This window comes from Narcine bancroftii, chromosome 6, assembly GCF_036971445.1.
Source record: "Narcine bancroftii isolate sNarBan1 chromosome 6, sNarBan1.hap1, whole genome shotgun sequence".
NCBI classification, from domain to species: Eukaryota; Metazoa; Chordata; class Chondrichthyes; order Torpediniformes; family Narcinidae; genus Narcine; species Narcine bancroftii.
The window spans coordinates 159,661,653-159,687,238 of NC_091474.1; positions in this window are offsets into that span (position 1 = coordinate 159,661,653).

Sequence of the window (25,586 nt, forward strand, 5' to 3'; positions counted from 1 at the left end):
TCAGTCTGTCAGGTGCTTTGAAAACGCATGTGGATTTTCTTAACACAGGTGCTTGTCCTGGCTCGGCTGGTCCACTACTATCTACCACTGATGGTGTTTCCTCTGTTGCTGTGCAGGCTGGATCTTCTGTATTTGTCTGTTCCTGGAGTGCCTCTTGCATTTTTCAGCAGGCTCTTTTGACTCCTCCTCAGTATTTGACCATCCTCCGTTCTGACAGTAGAGGATCCTGGATTTACTTCCTCCAGAACAGTGGCCTTTTTGACCCAAATGTTGGAATCTTGGAATCTCACTGTGTCATGTTGTGCCAGTGGCCCTCAGCTTCTTGTTGACTTGTTATACTTTGCTTTTTGTTTCCATTCCAGACACTTCTGTTTCAATTTGACATCTTCACCATCTCTGTTCTTGTTTGGATCTCCAAAGTAGGGAAGTGTTGTGTGTACTCTATGCCCTATCAAAGGCTCAGCAAGTGACATGCTAAGTTCGAGCGGTGAAGCTCTGTAGCTCAATAGAGCTAGATAAGGATCTGAGCCACTGTCTAGTTCTAAATGCCCCCCTAAACTCACATTCCAACTTAATCAAGCCCTATACAATGTGCTGTGATTAGTAAGGGATTCCTTAAGATGGTATGTGAGTGGAAAGAAAAAGTTTGAAAACCACTATTTTAATTGTACCTAATGACTTGTTTTGTGCAGAGTTTTCATAACTCCAAAAGAAATGGGCCAATGACAATTTGTCTCAAGCAAAATATTTCAGTGACAATTGTGTTGAGAGCAGTGGTTCTTAACCTTCCCTTTCTACTCACATACTGCCTTAAACCATCCCTTACCAATCACAGATTACTGATGGCATAGGGATGACTTAAGGTGGAATGAGAGTTTAGGGGGGGCAGTTTGAAAACTACTTATCTAGTGCTTTCTTGAGCAACTGTTTATCTACGTGAACTCCTTTCTCTACTTTAACATTTGACTGTGGATGCAGAGGACTTGAAGTCACGTGTCAAAAAATAATACTCTTCTGCAAAGTTCTGGAATTCTCTACAAATGTAGCATGGTCCATTGTCACTGTGGAACATTTGAGAAATTCCATGTCTTGCAAAGATGAATTTCATATATTTGATCACACAAGCAGAAAATATGTTAGGAAGCAGCGCTATCTCCAATGACCAGCAAGTAATAATTTCCATCCATGTGGAACAGATCATTCCTAATTTTCTGCCATGGTTCTGCTGGTACATTTGCTATTATCAGGGTTCCTTTGTCTGCTTTGCATGGTGTTTCAAACAGTTCTGACAGCTTGAAACTATCCTGTCAATGTCAGCATTTATCTCTGGCCAATAAACAGGAGGCCTGAATCTCCTCTTGCTTTTTTTCCATTCCAAGGAGCCCCTCATGCACCCTTTTCAGCATCTCTTGTCACAGTGATTGAGGAATGACAATTCTCATCATTCTGACTAGAAGCCCATTGCTCAGCTCTGATGTATGGCTGGCATTCACCTCCTGGTCATCCTTCATTCAGATTCATTTTTTGGTAAATTTTATTGTTCATTTGCATCAATACAAGTACAATAATTATCTATATCATGAAAATTAATAAACAGTGATGCAAAAAGAAAACATAATTTCATATTTCTCCCCCCCACCCTCCTTTCTCCCTCCCCAAAAAAGTAGGAAAGATAAAAGAAAAGAAATAAAACCTGGCTGATAATCATATAACCTCTTGATTAATTAAATTTAAATTTACATATTGAGGTGGAGTGGGAATGGCGGATGCTGTAGATGAAGTCATAGCAATAAAATCCATATAAGGTTTTCAAATTTTATCAAATTTTTCAGGTTGATTCCGTAAATTATACATTATTTTCTCTAATGGTATAGAATGTAGTAATTCTGTTTGTCATTTATTCAACCCCACATTATTATTTAATTTCCACTTTACAGCTATATATTTCTTTGCTATTGCTACACTTAAAAACTTGTGATAAATATCTAACTTCAAATCAAAAATATCTCCTAATAAAAATATTTTGGGATCTTTCAAAACTTGCATCTTCATAACTCATCCCAATAAAATACTTGTATCTTCCCCAAATTTTTCTACATTTTCACATTGCCAAACTACATGTAAAAAAGTTCCTACTTCTTTATTACATCTAAAACATTGATCAGAACAATTTGAATTAATTCCATGTAATTTGTATGGAGTATAATATAATTGACGTAAAAAAATAAATTGTACCATTGGTGTCTGACATTAATTGTATTAGTTACACTTCATGACATAATTTTGACCATACTTGTTCTTGAATTTGTATATTTAAATCTCTTTCCCATCTCAATTTAGATTTTTTTTAATCCTTTTTTTGCATAGTCTCTTGATGACCTTGTGTAGGACTGTGTCCTGTTCTGTTTCAGCTGTGATCTGCTTGGATTTCATGTCAGATATGGGAAGAGATTCAGTGATGAGATTCACATGGAGATTCACATCTGTCTCTGTGGAACTCTTATTGTGTGCTTCACTCTGCGTTGTTGCCATGAACTATGCATCAGTTAACACAACAGGTTTTCCTGGTGTATACACCAATTCAAAGACATAATATAGCTTCATCATCAGTCTTTGGATTCTCAGTGATATTTCACTGAGATTTTACTTGATTAATGGCTGTGGTCTGTCTTTGCCATGAATATTGGTCGACCATTCACGTAACTGAAATTTCTCGTCCATCAACCAGATGTAGACACACTTTCTTGATCTGTACATATCGACATTCAGATGTTATCAACATCCTTGATGCAAATGTTACTGGCCTCCAATTTTCTCCCACAGCCTGAAGTAGTACAACACATATTCCATTGTTTGAAGCACCCGTAGATATTTCTGTCCTTCTGGATGAGTCAAAGAATGTCAAAAGTACTGGTTCCGTCATTAGAATGGTCTTCGGTCATCCCCATTCTTCTTCGTGGTTGTCTGTTCACTTGAATTCACATTTGTCCTGTAACAATTTCCTTAAGTACATTGTTTTGGAAGACCAGTTTGGTATGAATTTATCAATGAAATTGATCATTCCCAGTACTCTCAATATGCCTTTTTAGTCAGTGGGTCTGGGCATCTATAAAATTGCTTTCATCTTGCTCTGGTCTGGCTCCCCACCTGCGTCTGAAGGTTTATCTCCCAGAAAGGAGATTTACTTCATACCAAACAGACATTTTTCTCTGTTTAACTTTAATCCATAGTATTGGATGTGTTGTAGCACTTTGATGAGCCTCTTATTGTATTGTTCTTTTGTATATCCCCATAGGTTCGTGCTATCCATCTACACATGTACCCCATTTGTGCCTTCTATGATGTGCTCCATTGTACTCTGGAACACTTCCAGAGCTGAGGAAATTCCAAAAGGCATCCTCAGACAGGGGTATTGCCAAACAGTGTATTAAATGTAGTTTTTTGTGCTATCTTCATGTAGTTTTATTTGCCAGAAGTCCTGCAATGCATCCAATTTAGTGAAAAACTTTGCACTGGTCATTTCACTTGTAATGTCATTGCTAGTCAGAATTTAATAGTGTTCCCTCCTCATATTGGCATTCAAGTATTTTGGGTCCATGCATAGGTCATCGTTCTTTTTGACACACACCATTGAATTCACCCATTCTGTGGGCTCCTCCACTCTCTTTATGACCCCTGATGATGTCATTTGGTTAAGTTCCTGATTAAGCTTTTCTTTTAGTGGTGCTGGAACCCACTTTGGGGCATGCACTACTGGCTGTGTGTCCTCCTTTAACTGTATCTAATAGGTGAATGGTAGAACTCCAAACCCTTTGAAAATGTCTGGAAATTGATCCAGTAATTCCTCTGTGCTATTAATGTGGTACACCCTCTTGACTAGGCTTAAATTTTCACATATTTTGTCACCAATCAGTGATTCACATCCATCTGGGACTACTGTGAACCTGAGGAGGTGCTTTTTATCTTGAACTTTCACCCTGAGTTTACATATACATTTTATGTCGGTGCTCTGTCCATTGTAGGCTTTGAGCTGTACAGGATTTGTATGGGTGTATAGGTTTATTTTCATTGCCCTGATGTCACGCTCACAGATCAAATTAACCTTTGCCCCATTGTCTAGCTTGAAAGGAATGACACAGTTCACTTGTCCTGCTCGTCTCTGTTCATGTTTGGCTCCTCAGTGTCTGTTGGTTTATAATCTTCCTGCACTATCATGCCCTCAAAAAGTGTGTCACCGAGGGCACTTTCTTCTCTAGTGAACACACTTTTACTTCTTCTTCCCATTTGGAAAATCAATGCTTTGCATAATGATTCTGCCCTTTGCACTTATTACAGACTTGTTTTGGTGCATGTTGAGTGCCACATTGTTTGCACTTGAATGTCTCTCCATCTTTTTGTTATTTCATATATCTCATGTTTTGTTTATGTATATAGACACACACTGTGGCGACAGCTATACCTTCATTTTCACTGGCTTTTACCCTTCTCGTGCTGCAGAGCTAATTCATTGGCATGGCATATCTTCACAGCTCCAGCTAAGGTAAGATTTGTCTCTCACAGCAACCTCTCACTTTCTTATCAATAATCTCAAACACAATTTGATCACGGATCATTGATTCTGGCACAATCCAAAATTGCATGTTCTTGCTTTTAATTTCAAGTCCGTGTTTAAAAAAAGTTTCAAAGCTCTCTCCCTGTAGCTGCATGCACAAATGAAACATGTACCTCACAAAAGTTTCATTTTTCTTTGGTGAACAGTGCTCATCAAACATCTCAATAACCTTGTCAAACTTGTGAAACTTGTGAAACAGCTCCCTCAGCAAATACAAATGTATTGCAAACCTCTCATGCTTGAGATTCCCACCACAGTAAGTAGCAGTGCAATCTTCCACTCATCTGATTTGCTGTCGAGTCCAATGGCTTTCAAGTACAACATGAACCATTGTTTAAAAAGCCTCCACTTGTGATCAACATTTACAGCTCAATTTACAGCATCAGGGACCTTTACACTTTCCCTATCTCTGCTGATAATGACTGATGCACTCTCTGCACACTCCTAATGTTTCTTCCACTCCTGGTACCAAGTGATGTTTCTTTTAACCTAATAAAGAAACTTGGGTTTTTTTAATACAACTACACTTTATTAGCTAAAGAACTCACTCAGCACTGTGTGGAGGTATCCATCTTGAATCCAAGTGAAGCTGCAACAAACTAGTCTCTGACTAGGAGGCTCATGAATGCTATTATTACATACAGTAACTTGAATTAAGGAATTAAATCAATCTGAGCTTGTTGAGTTCAGATGCATCAGTTAGAAATAAATCATCAACTCAATGTTTTCATATTGGCCAGAATCCAATAAAACATTTTTAAAAATTCAGAAAAGAAAAGGTGCTTGTCAACTGAGTGGCAATTGAAAATGATCTGGAAACAGATGTGTGGTTTGAAAGAAAGGAAGATCGACACTGCCTGTGTCAGTTATAATTGCACTATTTTTGATCTCGTTTTGGCTCTGTGAGATTGGATTACAATTCATTGGGATGACAGGAGCCACCTAGATGAACTCTTGAAGACTTTATTATTCTTGATATTAATTTGAGTGAAGAAATGATTGGTTTAAGCAGAATCTGTGTTTATCAAAGTCTACAAAGTTGACATAATCATATAACTATTGGTAGCTAGACATGTATTAAAAATGCATTATTTATTTAACAAGTTAAAAGTAAGCAATTAGAAGATGAATTCTGTAATTCTGATAAACAATCAGACATTTTTCTTTCCGTGTCATAAGTAAGTTACAGAGTGTGTCGGTCACTCACAATTTTCAAGGTCAATTCCAGATGAATAACTGAGGATCATTAAGGATTAAGTGGACGATCCTTCACAGTTGATTCTCAAAATCACTAAAATTAATCCTACAGACATGTTTTGCCTAGTTATCCTAATTAAGACAACTATTGTTAATTAGTTGATCAATCTTTCCATCATTAAGCGCTGAACCAGCTTATGAAAATATTTTGAATGAAAACAGAAGTGCTGGAAATATCTCACATCAAGACCTTCCATGGAAAAATGAAACAGTTTAATGTCTCAGTTCAATGACATTACATTGTGAGGAAAATAGCATATTGTAGCAGCCCGCTACCTGGCAAGTGAACCAGCACTCAAAATGGCGGACTAACGTGGCTAGTGCAGAAAGTCTGTGCTCACTAATGGCCTTCACTGGCCAGGAGACTGCATGGTGGGATCCATGGCCAATCAAGTGATGTCACATCCACCCACTGCGGCAGGAATACTGGGCCCAGTGGCGGGAAGCTGGTCTATAAAAGCAGGGATGGGGAGATCAAAAAATCAGTCTTGACTTCACTTACACCCATTAACCATTCATTTCAATGGAGAGGAACAGCTGCAAGTGATAGTCATGGGATTTGGACAACATAAATTTTAATGGATTAATTCAATTTTAATGTGTCTACATTTTAAGACATCTTGAATGTGAAAATGATTTTTTTATTAAACACCTTAATAATTAAAACATGATTTTTTTTTACTTTTCAAAGTCTTTGGTTTCCCAGGCTTAAAGTACTTTTGTGTGACTGCCCTGTATCTATTATAGTCTTTCTTTATAAGTACCTGAATGGGTGTAGTAAGTAAGAATTTCCAGCAGCTGTACATTGTACAATATGTATGACAGTAACATGATTATTAGCTGTTCCAATCTGCCATCCTTCCATGCCCACCAGGTGATGCACTAATAAAGAACTGATTTAGCAGACAATGAGCAAGGAAGTTCTGGAATATTGTAATAAAGTATATCTCAACTAGATAATGGAGACACCAAAAAAAAAGCTTCATAAATATGGTGGAAAAGCATATGCATGGGGTGAGGCAAAATGAGGGAGTGGGATGCAATCATCATTTTTAATCTCCTTCTGAATGTCTTATTCCATTGTGTGGAGGTTATCTGACAAATGATAACTTGTGCCAAGTTATGGTCACCATATCAGAGTAGTGTGGTGTTATTTTATAGAAATTTCTGACTGGCCAATTGTCAAAGTTAGGCTGACTTGAACATTTCATTTGGACTTCAAATTCTTGTCTCAAGGAGAAGCCTTGCCAAGGGTGAATGAAAAAGACAGCATCAGTACACATCATAATGCCTGTAGACCAGTCTTAAAGAACTTTCAGCCTGATCTTTCCCACATCTTCCTATAAGGCAACAAGTGAATTTGAAATCATACAGGTGATTTCCTTCCATGCAGATCCAAAATTTTTAACTCCCTAAAACACACCCTTCTCTGGAATCTGTAAAGTCTCTACAACATGGATGCATGGAACTTACCTTCCATTTCCTTGCAAACACTACGTTGTTAGTACCAACTGAAAGCAGTAAAACCATTCAAGAGCACAAAATTTTTCATACTTCCATGACCCAGTGGCTGAGGGGTTATTTGTAGCTCATCTCTTCTGGGAGCTGCAGTACTGGATCATTATAAATGTGAAGAAAGAAATCAAAAGGGGAATTGACAGGCTCCTTCTATGTTCTCTTCCCATATCCAGAAGTCTCTAGCTAATTTGAGAACTCCATGTCCATTTGCTGTCCTGGATGGTGCTACCCCTGTTGGAAATTCCTGTGGAGTTAAGGAGGATAAATTACACTGATAGGGATCCACCAGAAAGGGGTCCATAACCCGAACCTATTCAAAGAAGTTCAAACAATTTCCAAAGTAAATATCCTGTACCATCTTTTGCACATGCTGTTATAATGTTTGATATTAATGAGTTTAGACTGTAGGAAAGCAATAAGTTGTTATAAATCCCCAATTAAGCTGCATATGGCATTTTGTCTCTTCACATCATGTAGGTACTGGAGAGGGTGCAGTGAAGATTGGAAAGAAAGATGTCAGGATTCAGATGATCAGCAAGTACTCTAGACTGGAATAAACATTGTTTCTTCAAAATAAAGAAAGTAGGTAGGAGAATGATCGGAGATTAATACATTTATGACTAAAATAAAAGTAGATAGTAAATAGTTCTATTTGCTTGATAGATAGGACAGGTAGAGGAAGCTCTTCCATAAACAGACAGTTTAAGTACAGGGAGAAAGTAGGTATTGATTAATAGTATGAGACAGAAGTTATAAGGGAAGTATAAGATTTTTTTTTCTCTGCATACAGATTTTCTATGATCTCATACTCACCACTTTAACTTGAGGATATTCCATACGCAGTCAATCAAATTTGTCAAAAAGTAATTGGAGAGACACTTGAAGGAAAATGATTTGCAGAGCTGTGTGGTCAAAGGAAATGGAACTATATATGATGCCTTGGACCCTGCACCTATTCAATCGGTCAAATGGCTACCTTTTGATTCAAAAATTCACTGAAGTCCAATGCCAGCACTGGCTATACTGTTCCCTACTTCATGTATATTGTGGGAATTAAGGGAGGAAATTTGGCAATGAGGCGGAAAATCAGCTACGATCTTTTTAAATGGCAGAGCAAATTTGATTGGGCAAGTGACCTTTTGTTATTTAGGTTCTTCACTAAAAATCTTCACAGTTGCTGCCCAATACTGCAAGATCACTAAATTGATAACTTTACAATGAACTGGCATAATCCAGGTCTCGTGATAAGTGTTTTTCAAATTATTAATGAACAAGCACCACTTTGATGTGATTGCAGATAACTTTACTTCAATCCATGATCTTTTCATTACGTTTTTTGACTTGAATTTATTTTTTAGAAATATATCTCTCAACTTTTAATTTTTTTTTTCAATAATCCTTTTCATTGAGTTTAGTGTTCACAATTTTCACTTGGTCCATCTTAAGCAACACTCTTCCTTTTCTTGACCTTTCTGTCTCCATCTCCAGAGACAAACTCTCAACCGATATTGTTTACAAACCCACCAACTCCCACAGATACCTCTTCACACTCTGTCCTCTGAAAGAGGTCGATGGAAAAGAAATTGGACAGAAAGAAGGTGAAAGGGTGCTGGATGGGGAATGGGATAAAAATGAGAGGATGGGGAAGAACAGAAGTGAAAAGGGACTCTTTGCCTGAAATTGGAACATTCAATGGGCTGTATGAGGTGTTGTTCCTGTAGAGGCTGAAGGGTGATATAAAATAAGAATATCAAATTTTGAAAGGCATAACTGGATAGTTTGTCAAAATATTTTTCCCATGTCTTGAGTATCAAACACAAGAGGGCATGCATTAAAGATAAAAGGAAGGAGTTTTAAAAGGTATCTGAGGTAAGTATTTGTACGGACTTGTTAATACTTGGTTGCAGAAAAAGATGGTTGAATCAGGTACAAACACTTCATTTAGGAAGCAATTAGAAAGATTATCAAGAAGGCAAGCCACAGAGCAAGAAAATGAGATGAATGTGGATGGGCAAAAAAATGGTTAACATGGAATGGTGAAATTACCTTTTTATTCTCTATTACTCAATGACCTTGTGACCTTTGACTGTGAGAGAGTGTGAAGGAACATAAAATTTGTGAAATGCATATCAAGTCAAATGTTCTAATTGATAGAGAGGCCAGGCATTGCTGTGACAACAGAGAAAGTACCTGCTGACTTCTTCCAGCACTTATGAGTATTGCAGAAAAAAAAAAGTGGCTAATCAGAAGAACTAGAAGTTGATTTTTTTTAAAAAAGTTCAGATAGTTGCAGTGTGTCTAGTTGGAAGGAGAAATTCCTCAGTTTTCGATTAGGCCACAATATCACAGTGTAGAAATCCACAGACAGAGAGGAAATGGGAAGGGGAAATAAATTTGCAAAAAATCAAAATTCTAGTACTACTCCTACAGATTGAATGAAAACAGTCAGCTAATTTAAAATGGTTCTCCAAAGTAAGGGAACTACATTGTGATCAGCAAATGCAGTGTGTTAGATTTGAGGAAATGCAAATGAATTGCTGCTGCTTCACCTGGTAGGATTGTTTTATCTTTCCCTTTGCAATTATTCAGGGACTCAAAGGCCATTACACCTCCTACAGTTGTATGGGAAAAAGGTGGAAGAATGAAAATGCAGGAAGGCTGTTATTGGTAGAGGCACAGGAAAAGAGAGGCTTGTCCCTTCACTTTGCAGAAAGAGCGGGCGGGGGTGGAGAAAGTTATGTCTGCTGGATGAATCTCATTGAAGATGGTGGAAATTGCAAAGGATATTTCATTGAAGGGCAACAGCAGGTGAGTAGGAAATAAATAGGATATACTCAAGGCCTCGATCACTGTGATGGAGGGGAACTTATGGGGAAGAAGAGAACCATCTCAAAAGTACATGTGTGCAATGTCTTGTCATCAGAACAAATATGATAGACATGGAGTGCAGGTGTAGGTCAATGGGACAAGGCACATTATAGACAGGTTGAAGGGCCTGTTTCTGCATTGTATTGGTCTATGGTTCTATGGAGGCTCAGAAAGAATGGAAGAGTGAGATATCTGTGAGTTTCTAATGGATGCTTGTTGCAAACCTATCCAGAAAAGGAAGAGAAATGTCAGAGGTGAACCACATGAATGTGAGGGCAGGGTGGAAATATAGCAGGGAAATCGATGCATTTTTGTATTGGATACAAATATAAGAAGCAACACAAATGGAGTTGTCAATGCACTAGAAAAGTGGTTTTGGGGAAGGGTGTGGGAGTGCTGAGATTGAAGGAGAATGTCTGAAACAAAGACTATTATATACAGTATATCTCACTAAAATACACAAGTTGTTTGGGTTGATATAACTGAATGAGAAGTTGGACAATGTCCAAATTAATTCAGCAAGATTAATGGTTAGGCCTCCGTTCAAGGATGGAGCAGAGAGCCCTCAGACCAGAAGTGTGGAAGGGAGATTCAGAGAATTTCTGAATTTATTGTCATGAACAAGTCGTGAAATCCGGTGTTTACAGCAGCATCATCGAGCAAACATTCATATTATAACCATCTTATGACATTACTATATAGAAAATAATAGTGTACAAAAAATAAGGAAGTGTCTTTGGTTCATTGATTATTCAGGAATCAAATGGCAGTGGGTAGGAGCTGTCCTTGTGCCGCTGAGTGTTCATCTTTTGGTTCTCAGGGCACCTACAGCTTAGGGAATACTTTTAAGATGTATGTGAGTGGAAAGAAAAAGGTTGAGAACCATTGCTCTAGAGCTTATTCTTGTCCTGAGAGTTGACACCTCCATACCAGGAGGTGATGCAATGAGCCAGAATGCTCTCCATGGTACACCTGAAAAAGTTTACAAAAGTCTTTGGTAACATACCGAATTTCCTCAGACATCTTACAAAATATAACTGCTGGCAAATCTTCTTTGTGATTGCATCAACATGGAAACATGAAGGTTCCAGTATAGAACTTTGGAGATGTTGACACCCTGGAAGTTAAAGTTTTTGACCCTCTCTATTACTGAGCCCTTGATAAGGACTGGATCATGTTTCCCTGACATCTTCCTGAAGTCCACAATCATCTCCTTGGTCTTACTGAAGTTGATCTCAAGGTTGTTGTCATTACACCACTCAGTGAGCTGATCTATCTCCCTCCTGTACGCTTCCTGATTGCCATTTGTGATTCTGATGACAACTGTGGTGTCATCGGCAAACTTGTAGATGGCATTGGAATTGTGCTTGACCCACCATCATGAGTGTATATTGAATAGAGCAATGGGCTAAGCATGCATCCTTGGGGTGCACCTGTGTTGATTGTCAGTGAGGAGGGGATGTTGTTTCCAATTCATACTGACTGTGGTCTTCTGATGAGGAAGTCAAAGATCCAGTTGTAGAGTGAGGTACAAAGTTCTAAAGTTTGTAGCTTTTCTTTTTAAAATATTTTTATTGTGCTTAATTTAAAAAAAATACATATTAATCAAATACCTGGGGTGAAATATAATAAAATACAGTTAATTTGAACTTCTGAAATAATACCTTAAGCGTTCATAGTATAAATTGTGCATAGCTGTGCTGGAACCACTGTTTATACTGATTGTATATGTATGGCTGGCCCGCCCCTTACTGATTGTACCTGTGACTCCTCCCCTTTGATTTACCTAATAAAGGTGCCAACATTGTAACCCCTCCCCAGAACAAGCTTGGGTCTCTGGTTAGCAACATGAGACATGTCTTCTGTTTATGGTAATAAATGTCTATCAGTCAGGTAATTTCTTGTCTTCAGAGTTATTGATAGTGCATCTGTACCCTTCTCAATCAAACCCATTTTCAAATCACTACAAAAGAAAAAAAAAGAGAAAAACAGAAAAAAAGGACCCCCTCCCCCCTCAATTAATCAAACCTCTCTCTCTAAACAAGGTTAACTTGCATACCTAATATGCAGTACAACTCCGATTATCTGAAGTGGTCAGGATCAGACCTATGTCAGAAAAATGGTTATTTTGGAGAACTGGTCATTTTTAAAAACAGCTTGTATCAATGTTAAAACAACAACAAACAACAAGGGAAAGATTTTTAAGAATTAAAATAACGTTTAATTCTCTCCAAAAAAAATGCTGGCTGCCGCCACTCACCAAAACAAACCCAACGTGGCTGACGATCACCTAGCTCACCCAACCACCACAGCCAATCCCTGACACAAATCCAAGGAGGCTTCCCAGGCTAGTGGAACACTCACTGATAAGTTGGCAGGCTCCTGTCTCCCCAGTCACTGGAGCTTCCGGTGGTGACGCCTGACTCCGAATCCTTCCCTAGGCCTACTGCACATGCATACTGGGGAAGTAGGCCTTGGGGAGGATTCAGGTTTACAGAGGAGAAGGGAGGGAAGAGGATAGGAATGGAGGGGAAGGAATGCCACTGAGCCAGAGGGCACCCTCCTGCCTGGGAACTTGAGGATTGTGTTCCTGGATGGAAGGCCACTCTCCTTGATGAGGCTGGAACAATAGATTCTTCCGATCGCTTGCGGCTGTGAAACGGTGGCATGCAGTTTGAGAGAGAGAGTTGGAAAGAGAAGTCAATATGGATATGTAAATAAAATATGGAAAGAGAGAGGGAAGGACATTTATTGAAATGACGACAATCATTCAAATTTTATGTCGTGAATTTTTTTCAACCTGTGAGGTCAGTTTGGCTCAGAAATATTTTCAGATAAATGAGGATTTCTGATTTGTTTCCGATATCCTCATTTATCTGATTTTTTTTTAAAAAATGGATAAGTGAGAATTTTGGATAATCTGATTTTGGAGAATTGGAGTTGTACTATACATAGGAAATGAAAGATGACATTCAGAAACCAATCAACACAGCTCAGGAGCAATCAAACACCCTAATTCTTTAAATTATGGGACTACTCCATGAAATTGCCCCAGGTCTTATAAAAAAAATCACCTTTATATCTTTAACGTTATATCTGATATTGTCTAAACTTAGGAAGGACATGACCTGTAACCATTGAATATAAGTAGGTGGAGTGCTGTCTTTCCATTTCATCAAAATTGCCCATCTAGCAATCAATGAGGTAAAAGCTAAAATTTGTTTCTGAAGTGGTCAATAACATTTCCTCTTGAGATAAAAACAATTAGATCAATTAAGGGACATGGTTCTAATTTGACCATGTTTGTCGCTTCTTGTCCAGCCCTGAGCGAATAATGGTGTTGAAGGCCGAGCTGTAGTTGATGAAGAGCAGCCATATGTATGAATTGCTGTTTTTTAGGTGATCTAGAGTGGAGAGCCAGCGATATTGCATGTGCTGTGGAGCAATTTTGACAATAGGTGAATTGAGTGGGTCCAGATCTTTGCTTAGATATGTGTTAATTCTGTCCCTGACCAGCCTCTCAAAGCATTTCATCACAGTAGAAGTTAATGCCTCTGGGCGGTAGTTGTTGAGGCAGCTCACACTACTCTTCTTGGGTACCGGGAATTTTTACATTTATACTAAATATAAATTGTAAACTGGCAAAATGGCAGAGAATATTATTGGTGACATGGTTGTAAGTGAAAAGGAACTAGCTCGGGGAAAAAGCATGTAGTAAAGGTAAAATAAAACAAGTCTAGTGGGGCCAGGATTGAGTTTGCCTAGACAGTTTCTGCTAGCAGGAGGTAGAAGTGAGCTTTGAAGGACTACAAGACTCTATTGGGTGAATGCAACAGAATTTAACCAAAGGAAATCAAAGGAACACAATCATTTTTGTTTTAATATTTTATTAATGAAAAGAGAGAATATGAACTTAATCAGTTTTATGATGGAGTGAAGCAGACATGTCGTTCCTGTGGTTGTGAAATGTTATTGATTTTATACAATGAATTTGTACTTCAGTGGTGTGTTCTCTGAATGATTAGACAAAGATCTTCAATCTAAAAAGGGAGTGACAAAAGTTCATGAAGAGACTGAAGGAAGACATTTCTTTATATTAAGTGTTATTGGAGCAAAAAGGGTCCTGACATAGGAAATAGTTGAAGCAAAGGCTAATGCATCCACAAAGAGAAAAGAACACAGAACAAAGAAAGACACAGGGTAATGGGAACAGGTCAGAGTTGCACGTTTAGATTTGGATTGCTTTAGGAACTAACTGATATCAATGCAATTGGTCAAATAATCTCCTTCTGTGTTTATAATTTCCGCAGTTTTATAGCTCCCAAGGCCAAGGAAAATATGATTAATGGATGCATTTGAGCAGGAGGTCAATCAGAGTTTCCTTGTTTGATGACTGAACTAACAGAATTAACTAAGTAAGAGTTTAATTGATTTTTCAGGCTACGCTTAGACATGCTTTCTCTTGCGTAATTATGAACTATAATTGTTGAAGGTGTTTTCAAATCATAGATCATCACATTATTTTGTGCTTTCTAACCATGCATTCTTTCTTTAACATTTGCAGTTTATCAATACTCTGCTTAATTTTGAATTAGTTTACCAAATTGCATTACTAGCCGAAATTCCTCTATAAGCTCACCACTGCATCCTCCCTTTCTGCTAAGATTCTGAATTTTGGTCACGTCAGCAAATACATCAAGCTCACACTTGCACCAGGTTTTTACTCTGTGGTTCTGCTGATCTGGTGTTGTAGCATAATATATCGGTGGTGGATGGGCAGAAACACTACATGCAAATCCATGCATGGTTCTGACGATCTTGCTCTGAAGTTATGGTGGTAAATCGGCAGAAGCCCTGAGCAAGTATTGGTGATTTATTTGGTTGAATGGAAATTGCTCTTACATCGGAAGGTTTCAGCTCATCACCTCCCCCCACCTGAAATTTCATTTCAGAAATATTCTTTCCTTCCTATTATCCAACCCACTTCTAATTTGGATTAATATTCAAACTCAGTATTTTCCAATAAACTTCTTTTGTATGGAATTTTATCTTGCAGGGTTAAATTGAATCCAGTAATGAGCATGTTAAGATATTCACCATCATGTGACTTTTACAAGCCAAGAAGTTTTATTCAGCAAAAGATTCTCAGATTGTTATTAGCAGAGATTGAGTTCAACATTATCCAGATTAGCCCAGAAAGACATCAAGTCAAACCTATTTTCTGCTCTTGGACTGGAGCCTGTAGGTTTCCGAATTTCAGATTCAGATTTCAGATTTATATTCAGTGTACGTACATGACTTCACATACAACCTTGAGATTCTTTTTCCTGCGGGCGAGACAGAATTACCACTTAGTGGTAGTGCAAAATAAAACTATACACAATGTAAAAATGTGAACAAATAAAGAAATGAAGAAACTCCTCTGATTGAGTTTGTCATTGAGGAGTCTGATGGTGGAGGGGTAGCAGGTGTTCCTGAACCTGCTGGTGCAAGTCTTGTGACACCTAGACCTCTTTCCTGATGATAGCAGCAAGTACAGAGCTGCTCTCTAACAGCCACATTTCCTGTAGATATTCTTGATGGTTGGGAGGGTTTTTGCCTGTGATATCCTAGGCTGTGTCCACTACCTTCCATAGGGCTTTACCCACTTCAGTATTGGTGTTCCTATACCAGGCCATGATGCAACCTGTCAGCATACTTTCCTACACACATCTGTAGAAATGTACTCGGGCTTCTGATTTCATGCTAAACCTCTGCAAATTCCTGAGGAATTTCTTAAATGCCATGAGTGTGTTGGGTCCAGGAAAGATCCTCCGAGATAGTTACTCCTAAGAACTTAAATTTGCTCACCCTCTCCATCTCTGGTCATGATCACAGAATCATGCACCTCTGGTTTTCCCTTCTTGAAATCAACAATCAGCTCCTTGGTTTTGGTGATATGGAATATGAGGTTGTTGTTGGTGCACCATTCAGCCAAGTTTTCAAACCACCCCTCTCCCCCTACCCTTTTTACCAGCCGTCAGGCCTCATTGCCTCGGTGTGAAAAATAAAATCTCCTCTACTAACCTTTTCTTGAATCATTCTGATTGCGTATAGAAAAAGGTGTTTTTAATCAAGTGGTCTAGCCTACCTCTTTTGATACTGAGCCACTGGATGCAATCAGGGATGGACAAGATCAGGGAAATATCCAAATATGGGTACTAAGTGCTCCTCAGTGGAAAGGGTAGAAAAAAAATAGAAAACCCAAGTTTTCTTGTTGGATTTGACTGCTCAAGAACTATTAACATTTTGTGGAAAAGGTGAGCACTGACTTAGAATGCCTGTGATGAATAATCCTCATTTCCTTCAATTGACTTCAAAATGAAGGACTCTCCTCCTAATGTCAGTGTGGGATGTTCGCAGCTGATACCATATGTACATTTTAAATATGTAGAGAGCGACATGAGGAAAGTTTGAAATTTCTGATAAAATCCAAGGCAATGAAGAGAATATCAAATCTCAAATAACCCTATTACTTGTAAATTCTGTCACTTTGAGTCTATGTTCTTCAGTATACTTTTTGGTATTGGTATCATATTATTCTTAGATTTTTATTACTTTGGTAAATGGATTGGTGTGGTTTCAAATACTGTGTCTCCAAAGATGTTGTCAAGGCCTGGCATGTTTAATTTTTTTTTAAACATATGCAACTGAACTAAATGTACTTTCTCTCAGAGTTTCTATTTATGTTTTAGATTATGCCTTATCAAGCAATTTTTATTCTGCTATTTCTGAAATTCCAAGTTTCCCCTGCTGTCATAGTTTTCTCCTTCCCTCAAACAATAATCCCCAGGAATTCAAATCTTCACAATAAACAGGATTGCTTTATTCCTGGCGTTGGCTTTGAATCTTGAGTGAGGATCAGAGATTTCATTTTTAACATTCTTCCACCAGTAGTTTTAATTATTTGCCTACAAAGTCGACACACGTTCAACATATCTTCAATCCACATGCATGATATTAATTTTTTTTAATGGTTTAACTAATAAAGTTTTCCACAGAATCAAAGGCTATAAATCAAACTGCTAAATATGTTCACAATGTCACATTGATATAATTTCCATCTTTCACTATGCTCTGAAATTGAATGCAGCAGATGGTGGGACAGTTAGTGTAGCTGTTAGTGCCACACTGTTACAGTGCCAGGAATCGAGACCGGGGTTTGAATCCTGTGCTGTCTGTGTGGAGTTTGTACATTCTCCCTGTGTCTGCATGGATTTTCCCCAGGGGCTCCAGATTCCTTCCACTATTCGAAACATACCAGGGTTTAGGTTAATTGGGTGTAATTGGGTAGCACGGGCTCAAGAGCCAAAATGGCCTGTTACTGTGCTGAATGTCAAAATTTAAAATGCAAAAGAAATAAAAACTTTTTCCTGCAGGATTAAGATTAAGAACAACATTCAAAGACAATTTTAGCAGTAATTGTCAAAGTTCATTTAAAAATTGAACCAATATTTATGAATATTATTTAACTTGCTAAGCTCTTTTGTTTCGTTCATCTGTAGTATGACCCATTGAAGCACCAGTCATAAATCTAGCTAATTGTGATAAAACAATTAGAACTACAGGTGCTAACAATGAGACTATCACTAAACAACTGGCATCCCACCTCCAAATCCCCAAACAGCAATTTCTGACAAATGACATGCTATCAGTTCTCAAACTACAGAAATATTTCCTGCAAGTTCACGTGAATTTTTTCATTAACAAAAGACCACCAAAAGAGCTCAGCACAAAATGCTTAACAACATATTTTAGCCCAATCACTCTACTATCATCTCTGGTGCTCTGGTTCCCATCTCCCTGCAACTCTAGTTTGAATTCCCTGGAGCAGTTTCATCAAATTTTCTCACAAGGATATTGGTCCCCCTCCAGTTCAGATGCAAGCCCTTCCACTGTTACAAGCCCCACCTTCCTTTAAGAGAGCCCAAAGATCCAACACTCTGAATCCTTCTGTCCTGCACCATCTCTTTATAGGCACTATTATCCCATACTTCTAGCCTCACTAGCACAGTAGATCACAACTCTGAAGGTCCTTTCCTTTAACTTAGCACTTTAATTCCCTGAACTCACTTTGCAGAGCTTCTTCACCTTTCTTACCATATCATTACCCCTCCGTGGACCACAACATTACTCTGCTCACCCTCCTATTTGATAATTCCATAGACCAGGGATCCCCAAACTTTTTAGACCATCAATCCCTTCATGGAATCCTTGATCCTTCATAAACCCCCAGGTACGTACAAATAAATAAATACATGTGCAGTTTCCATATGCATTAGTGAGGGAAACTGCATTCCATATGCATGGTGTCTGGGCCTCCCAACAACAACCCAAATTTTGTTACAAAAGCTCAATTGCTAAGTCACACATTTGTAAATTAAGCAAGCAAATGATTACAATACAGTAAAAAAATAACCTTTGCTTCTGCCTGAGAAGATGCCAAACGGAGATAAGTCCAAGTCTTCAGCATCAGACGACTCCTTTCTTGACATTGGGTGTGGTGCTGCATTGAAAAAGCCACCTTGGCTCCCAGCAGGAGTGGAGACCTCAGGCTCCGGGGCAGGAGTGGGGATGTCAGGCTCCTGGGCAGGAGTGGGGACGTCAGGCTCCTGGGCAGGAGTGGGGACCTCAGGCTCCCGGGCAGGAGTGGGGACCTCAGGCTCCTGGGCAGGAGTGGGGACCTCAGACACCCGGGCAGGAGTGGGGACCTCAGGCTCCTGGGCAGGAGTGGGGATGTCAGTCTCCCGGGCAGGAGCGGGGACGTCAGGCTGTACAATTCTTTTGACCTCAAAAGTTCAATTGACCCTCTGGTATTTATCGACCCCCCTTTCGACCTTTTGGATAGTCCCATCGACCTCCAGGAGTCGATATCAACCACTTTAGAGACCCCTACCCAACTAGTTTAAACCCTCTCCAACAGCTCTAGCACAGCTGCCCACCAAGATATTGGTCCCTCTCCAGTTCAGGTGCAGCCCATCATTTTTTTACAGGAGGTTATATATTCCCCAGAAGAGATCCCAATGGACCACAAATCTGAACTGCTGCCCCCCGCACTAACTTTTCAGCCATGCATTCATCTGCCACAACTTCCTAAACCTACCCTCACTGGTGGGTAGCATAGGCAGCAATCCCAAGATTACTACCATGGAGGGCCTTCTTTTCAGCTTCCTTCCAAACTCTCTCACCCTAATTCAATCTGCGTCTTTGGTACCAATGTCGACCACAACATCTGGTTCCTCATCTTTCCATTTGAGAATGCTGTGGCTTTGATCAGAGATAAACTGGTCCTGATACCTGGGAGGCAACATGGAACTTTCGATCTCATTCACATAAATATCAAATTCCCCATCACTATAACTCTCCTCTTTCCCCTTCCCTTTTGAGGCAAAGGGCCAGAATCTGTGCCAGAGACTTGACCACTAGGACTTAACCATGGTAGATTGTTTCTTTCCCCCCCCCCCACCCCCACAACAATATCCAAAATGGTGTACTTATTGTTGAGGGGAATGACCACAGGAATGCCTGTGCTGACTGTCTTTTCCTCTTCCCACTTCTAGCAGTCACCCAGCTACCTGCTTGCTGAGTTTTGAGGGTGACTGTCTCCCTGAAGTTCCTGTCTATCACCCCCTCTGTCTCCCAAATAATCAGCAATACATTCAGCTTCTCTCCCTAACTCAAACTGTAGGGAGTTGCAGCTGGATGTACCACTTGCAGGAGTAGTTGTCAGGGACAGTTGTTCTCTTCCAGCTTTCCCACATTCTGCATTAGGAGCATTCCACTGCCGTCGTTGCTGCCTCCATTACCTGTTCTTTGTTTATATGCAGAGATCTTGAACCTCTTGAATCAGTCTCACTTCTATACTGGCTGCTCCCCTACAAGATTTCCTACTTTTATGCTGATGCTCCACTTGAACTCCTGGTCACGTGATTGCAGCTCCTCCAATCCTAACAGTGATAAATAAATTTTAACTTTGAACTTTAAACTATGAACTTTCAGGAAGGTGTGTCGGGAGCTTTGTTTGAGTTGTCCTTAAATTTACATAGATTGCAGGAGCTCAGACTCAACGATTGGTGGAAAACTACCAAGCCACACAATCCTAGCTGTAAAGTGAGTAGAGCAGGCGACTAAATATGCAGCCAGGTGCTGATAGAGATGATAGAGATGGTGGAGGAGATGTTCTCACAACCCTCTCTGATTGGGGTCTGGAGGTGAGGAAATCCAGGATCCAATTATAGAGAGGGGTATTGAGGCCTAGGTCTTGGAATTTGTAGATTAGTTTTGAGGTTTTGAGGAGATGATGCTGTTGCATGCCCAACTTTAGTCAATAAAGAGCATCCTGATACAGGTATATGCCTCTTTTCTATGCAGGTGTTTCCCGGTTTTGTGTAGAGCCATTTACATTGCATCAGCTATACATCTGCCTCAGTAATCTCCTGCCATTCGCTGAGTCCTTTCTATCATGTTCCCTATTTTTGATGTCAAGATTACACCTATCATGTTCACTGTGATTCTACTTGGTGAGCATTGAAGGTTCACTTCCAATTACCAGTCCAATCTTGGTTAAGAATATAAGAGCATTAGAAGCAGGAGCAAGGGCAGGTTTCATTGCGCTTCTAATGTGTTCCATCATTCATTCATATTGTGACTGACCTTCGACTTCAGCATTATCCCCATATCTTGATTCCATAAAACCGCGGAAAAAATTAACTTACATTTGGTTTAGTTAGATTATTTTGGTAGGTTAGTTTTATGAAGGTTTATTCTTTCCAAAACAATGACATTCATTATCAATTGTTGCTGTACAAACATGATTAATAATAATGGCGTGTTGCTATTCATTTCCACAAATGACATCCACAGGTTTCCATTGAACTGAACAATCCACAACAAACATAAATCCATGTTTTTAGCAATACTAGGTGGGAACAGATTTCTATACATATAACAGATTTCTTTTCATATATCTTCGTCCATTTTAACTTAAATATTTGTATTTACTGATTTAATATGATTCAAAAGACATGGGCTGAAACATATTGATGCCGAATATCTACCTTATCCTGGGAGTCCTTTATGACATGAGTCCAGATGAACCCATCAGCACCCAATAACTGAGGCAGGACATGAATGCTGTCATGGGCTATAAAGCAAAAAGAGATGAGAATAACAAGCAACATTACATCTATCCTATATGAGCTCAACTCATTTGATAGTCACTTCAAGCAGGAGGCCAGTGAACCAGCGGTACATACCTCATTAACCTCAGGCATACTTACATTCACACACTCTGCCGCAAATGACCTTCAAATCGGCATTCCTGAGAAGGAACCCTCAGAAAGCAAAGTTGCCTTTGCTTTGTTCAAACAGATCTCTGCATTCTGTCCTGTGTATGCGTGGGTTGACCAGCTGGGTTGCAAGCAAAATAAACTTTCTTACTGTACCTTAGTACATGAGATAATAAACTAGAATTTGCTTGAGTCCTTCAGCACGTTTCAGTTTGCAGTGTAAGAAAAATTATAATCAGATTTTAAAGATTTAATTGATGTTTACAAATCTTAAAATTATATATTATTAGAGTTAACACAAGTTGAGAAAATCTTATCAAGATTTATTTAAAAGAATTGTGTACCACTTGAGACCATTTTTCATAGACTATGTAGCAATCAGCAAAAATACTTAATTGCATTTCAAAACTTATTGACTTGTTTTGATTTCAGATTAAAAGCCTTATTCCACCTTAGTGTCAGACCTATCCCTTGATCTAATCCTACTATTAAGGGTGTTCAGTGTTATTGGAGTGCTATTTCATTATTTTCTATACTCATTTATCAATCTCTCCAATACCAGTACTTCAGACATATCTCCACTTTTCAGCAAGACATGCTTGAATGTATGTTTCTTTCCCATACACATAGGCTCGGTAATACGCATTTACTTACATTCTTTTAACGATCGTAAAGGAAGGTAACTGTGATCAACATCTATTTTCCAATAATTTCTGCATTTATATTTCTGAAGTTAAGGTTAATTTTCTTGTTGATATTATTTACCATGTTTAATTTTGTTTCAAGACATTAAAATTTGTTATTTTCTTATAAAAAATATAAGATCACAGCCTCTGATCTTCGACTAGCTTGGCTAGAATTCAATCTGGTCTAAATCACACAAGATTTATCAAGCAAAACAGGTTCAGCACAGATTTGTGCCTTGTGTATTAAAAATGGTGGTGCTGCCAGAGCCACGTTAAAGGCAGTGCTGCCACTGGTGCGGACCAAGGAGGGCAGGGAGCACAGACACAGCCCTCCCGTGGGGTCCAACCACCTTGTCCAACTGCCGTCAGCTCTGTACAGCCATTGAACGGCCCGTAAAAGGAGCCAACAGTAGTTTTATTTAAAATCCCACGACCGCAGGGACTATGCCCAAGGTAGCAGTGTTTATGATTGGCAGTAGTCACAATGACTGCAGACTTCAGAGAAGCAGAACACTGGCGCAGAACACCACAAAATGGGGAGATCACCACCTGTCTGAGAAGGAGAAGCAGAGGAGGTGGTGATCACAACGGCAGTCCAGTGAGGGGCTCTGCAGCTGAAAGACTCATGCTTGCTGCAGGCTGCTGGTGACTCCAGGTGAGGAACCCATGAGACTGCGGTCAAGATTGTGGTCAAGGGACTCACACCAGGCTGAAGAGGTACCAGAACCAGGATATGAGGGCGCTGAAGGATTCCTGATCACGCCAGAGGTTTGGATCTGGACCTCAGGTTGCCAATGGTTTGAACTTGACTCTTTGTGGCTTTGGAGGATGTGGGGGTGCTGGAGACAAATCAATGGACACTCGATGACTCAGGGAGAACTTTTTTGCTTCTCTTTCTCTGACTGTAACAGGCACTTCAGGCAATTTCTGCCAATGGCAAATCTGTCTGACTGAAAGTAATATGACCCTGTTTTTATTACATGACAATAAATTGAATCTTGAATCTTAAAGAATATAAATTAGAATCTTCCAGTTGTTCATAATATTTCACAGAGGGAGAAAAATTCTTTCACCTCTTTGTAGAAAACTTCATTTCTTTAAAATATCTTCCATTCATCACATTTTTAAAATACAACTTGAGCTCTCCCTCTGGCTGTTTTTATTGGACAGAACACCTGATCTCCCTTTGGATCCTTGCATTATTAAGTTATTAGACATCATGCTACTGAGTGCCAAGAAAAATATACTCCTTAATTTCTGAAACACCCACTTTTTCATGGTGATTCAAAACATTGATGTATATCAGACTTTGGAGTAGATTGACACATTCTGTCGGATAAAGAGTGATTTTGTTTCAGAAAGTCTGATCATTGTTAGTCTGAAGAAGAAGGGGAACAAACTGATCAGCGTGGGAGACTTGATATCTTTTTGCATCTCATCAGTAGTTGCTCTGTTCCCGTTTGCTCTTTGGTTGCTGCATTTTGCACTCCAATTGTTGGATTTGAGTCTCTTTTTCAGATTTTTATTCTCAAGTATTTGACTTCTTTTATGTCCTTATGGGAATGCAGAGAATTCGTGCAGATAAGTGTTTAATTAATAAATCATTTCATAAAGATACATTTATGAAGATGAAATATTCTGGTAATGAGCCATTAAGAAGAATGCTCTGGCAGAGCAAATGGGCTCACCTTTAACCAGAAATCAGGGGAGTGGTTGCTGAAGTCATGTATCAGTCACTCAGAAAGATGTATTTGTGGGTAAAAAATAAAAAGAAATGAATAAGAACAAAGAGAGAAATGGAAAAAGAAACTGTTTGGGGCAAGGGCGACAGAACATCACCAGTTGCTGAAAATCCACAGCAAGTCAGGTTGCATTTGTGGATACAGGAAAATTAGTTCAAGAAATGTTTTCAGAATAAATGATATTCCCCCAAAAATAGAATTTAGATTTCAGCTAGGGAACTGAAAACTTTGGTCTGAAGCAACTGCATTAAATTTGTGAAATTTCAAAGGAATAAGGAAAGAGATCGCCGAAGTGGGCAAAGCAAACGGATTTGAAAGGTAAGATAAGCAGTTGCAAATGTTCAAGGAGGTAATTCATGAATCACCACAAAAGTGTGAAGAGGAAATAATCTAAGGGGCAGTGAACGATGCAGGGGTGACCAAGGAAGTGAAGGAGGGTCATCAATTGTAGGTGAAAACATAGGAAGTGGAGTAAGTTGGCATTAATCCTGTTATTTGGGATAAATTCAGAATGCAACAATGGAGAACCGAAAAAGTAATTGGGTAGAAGAAAATAAACTTTGAGGCACACTTGCGAGGAATATGAAAGCATAACAATAAGTGCTTCTTTTAAATAAATAAAAAGGAAGAAAGAGTTCTAAGGGAGCTCGGGACACATAGAGAATGTGCCTGGAGAAATAATAATGGGGACAATGAAGTGATAGATCATTCACAAGAGAAGAGAATACAGACATCCCAATAATACTGAAAATGTTGCCTGGGAGGAATTAAATGCCATCATTTTCATCATAATCAGTAATAGGCAAACGACCCAGGCTAAAGGCTAAGTCTCCAGGAACATATGGATACGCTACATTCCAGGTAGAAGTGGGTATTGATATTGTGGATGAGGTCATCATAATCTTCTAAACCACCTAGATGCTGCAGAGATGTTGAAGAATTAGAAAAGTGCCAATGGATACCCTTTTTTTTAGATATGTTAGAAAGCCAAAAGCAGGTAATATTTGGCATGTTAACTCAATGGCCACTATTTTTTTTTAAATGTCAGAATCAATTACAAAAGAGGTGAGAGCCGAATATTTGGAAAGTCATCGTCTGATCTTGTCTTTGTGAAAATGGAATTGTGTCTGAAACATTAATAAAGTTTTCTGTGGACCTATCAGCCAGAATGTAGAAAGTAGAACCAGTAAATACATTGAGAGTTCAACAAATTATCTCTCTGAAGGCCGCATTACAACGTAAGATTTTATGGCATTGAAGGACATATATGAGCAAGGATAAAGGCAATTGGCTAACTTGCAGGAAACAGAAAGTTGGGATAAGGATGTCATTGTTGAGGAAGGGAAATCTATAACTGATGGGTGCCTCAGTAATCTGTACCAGCAAAGAGTGTTAACAATTATATATCAATGATTTGCAGAAGAAAGCAAATGTACTGAACCGTATTTGCAAATTATGCAACAGGAGGAGGGAAAACCGAGGAAGTTGCAGTTTGTAGAGACGATGGCAAATGTTTTATCATATGGAAAAATCTTGTTATTAACTTTGAAATGGAGGGTAATAAGGCAGATTATTA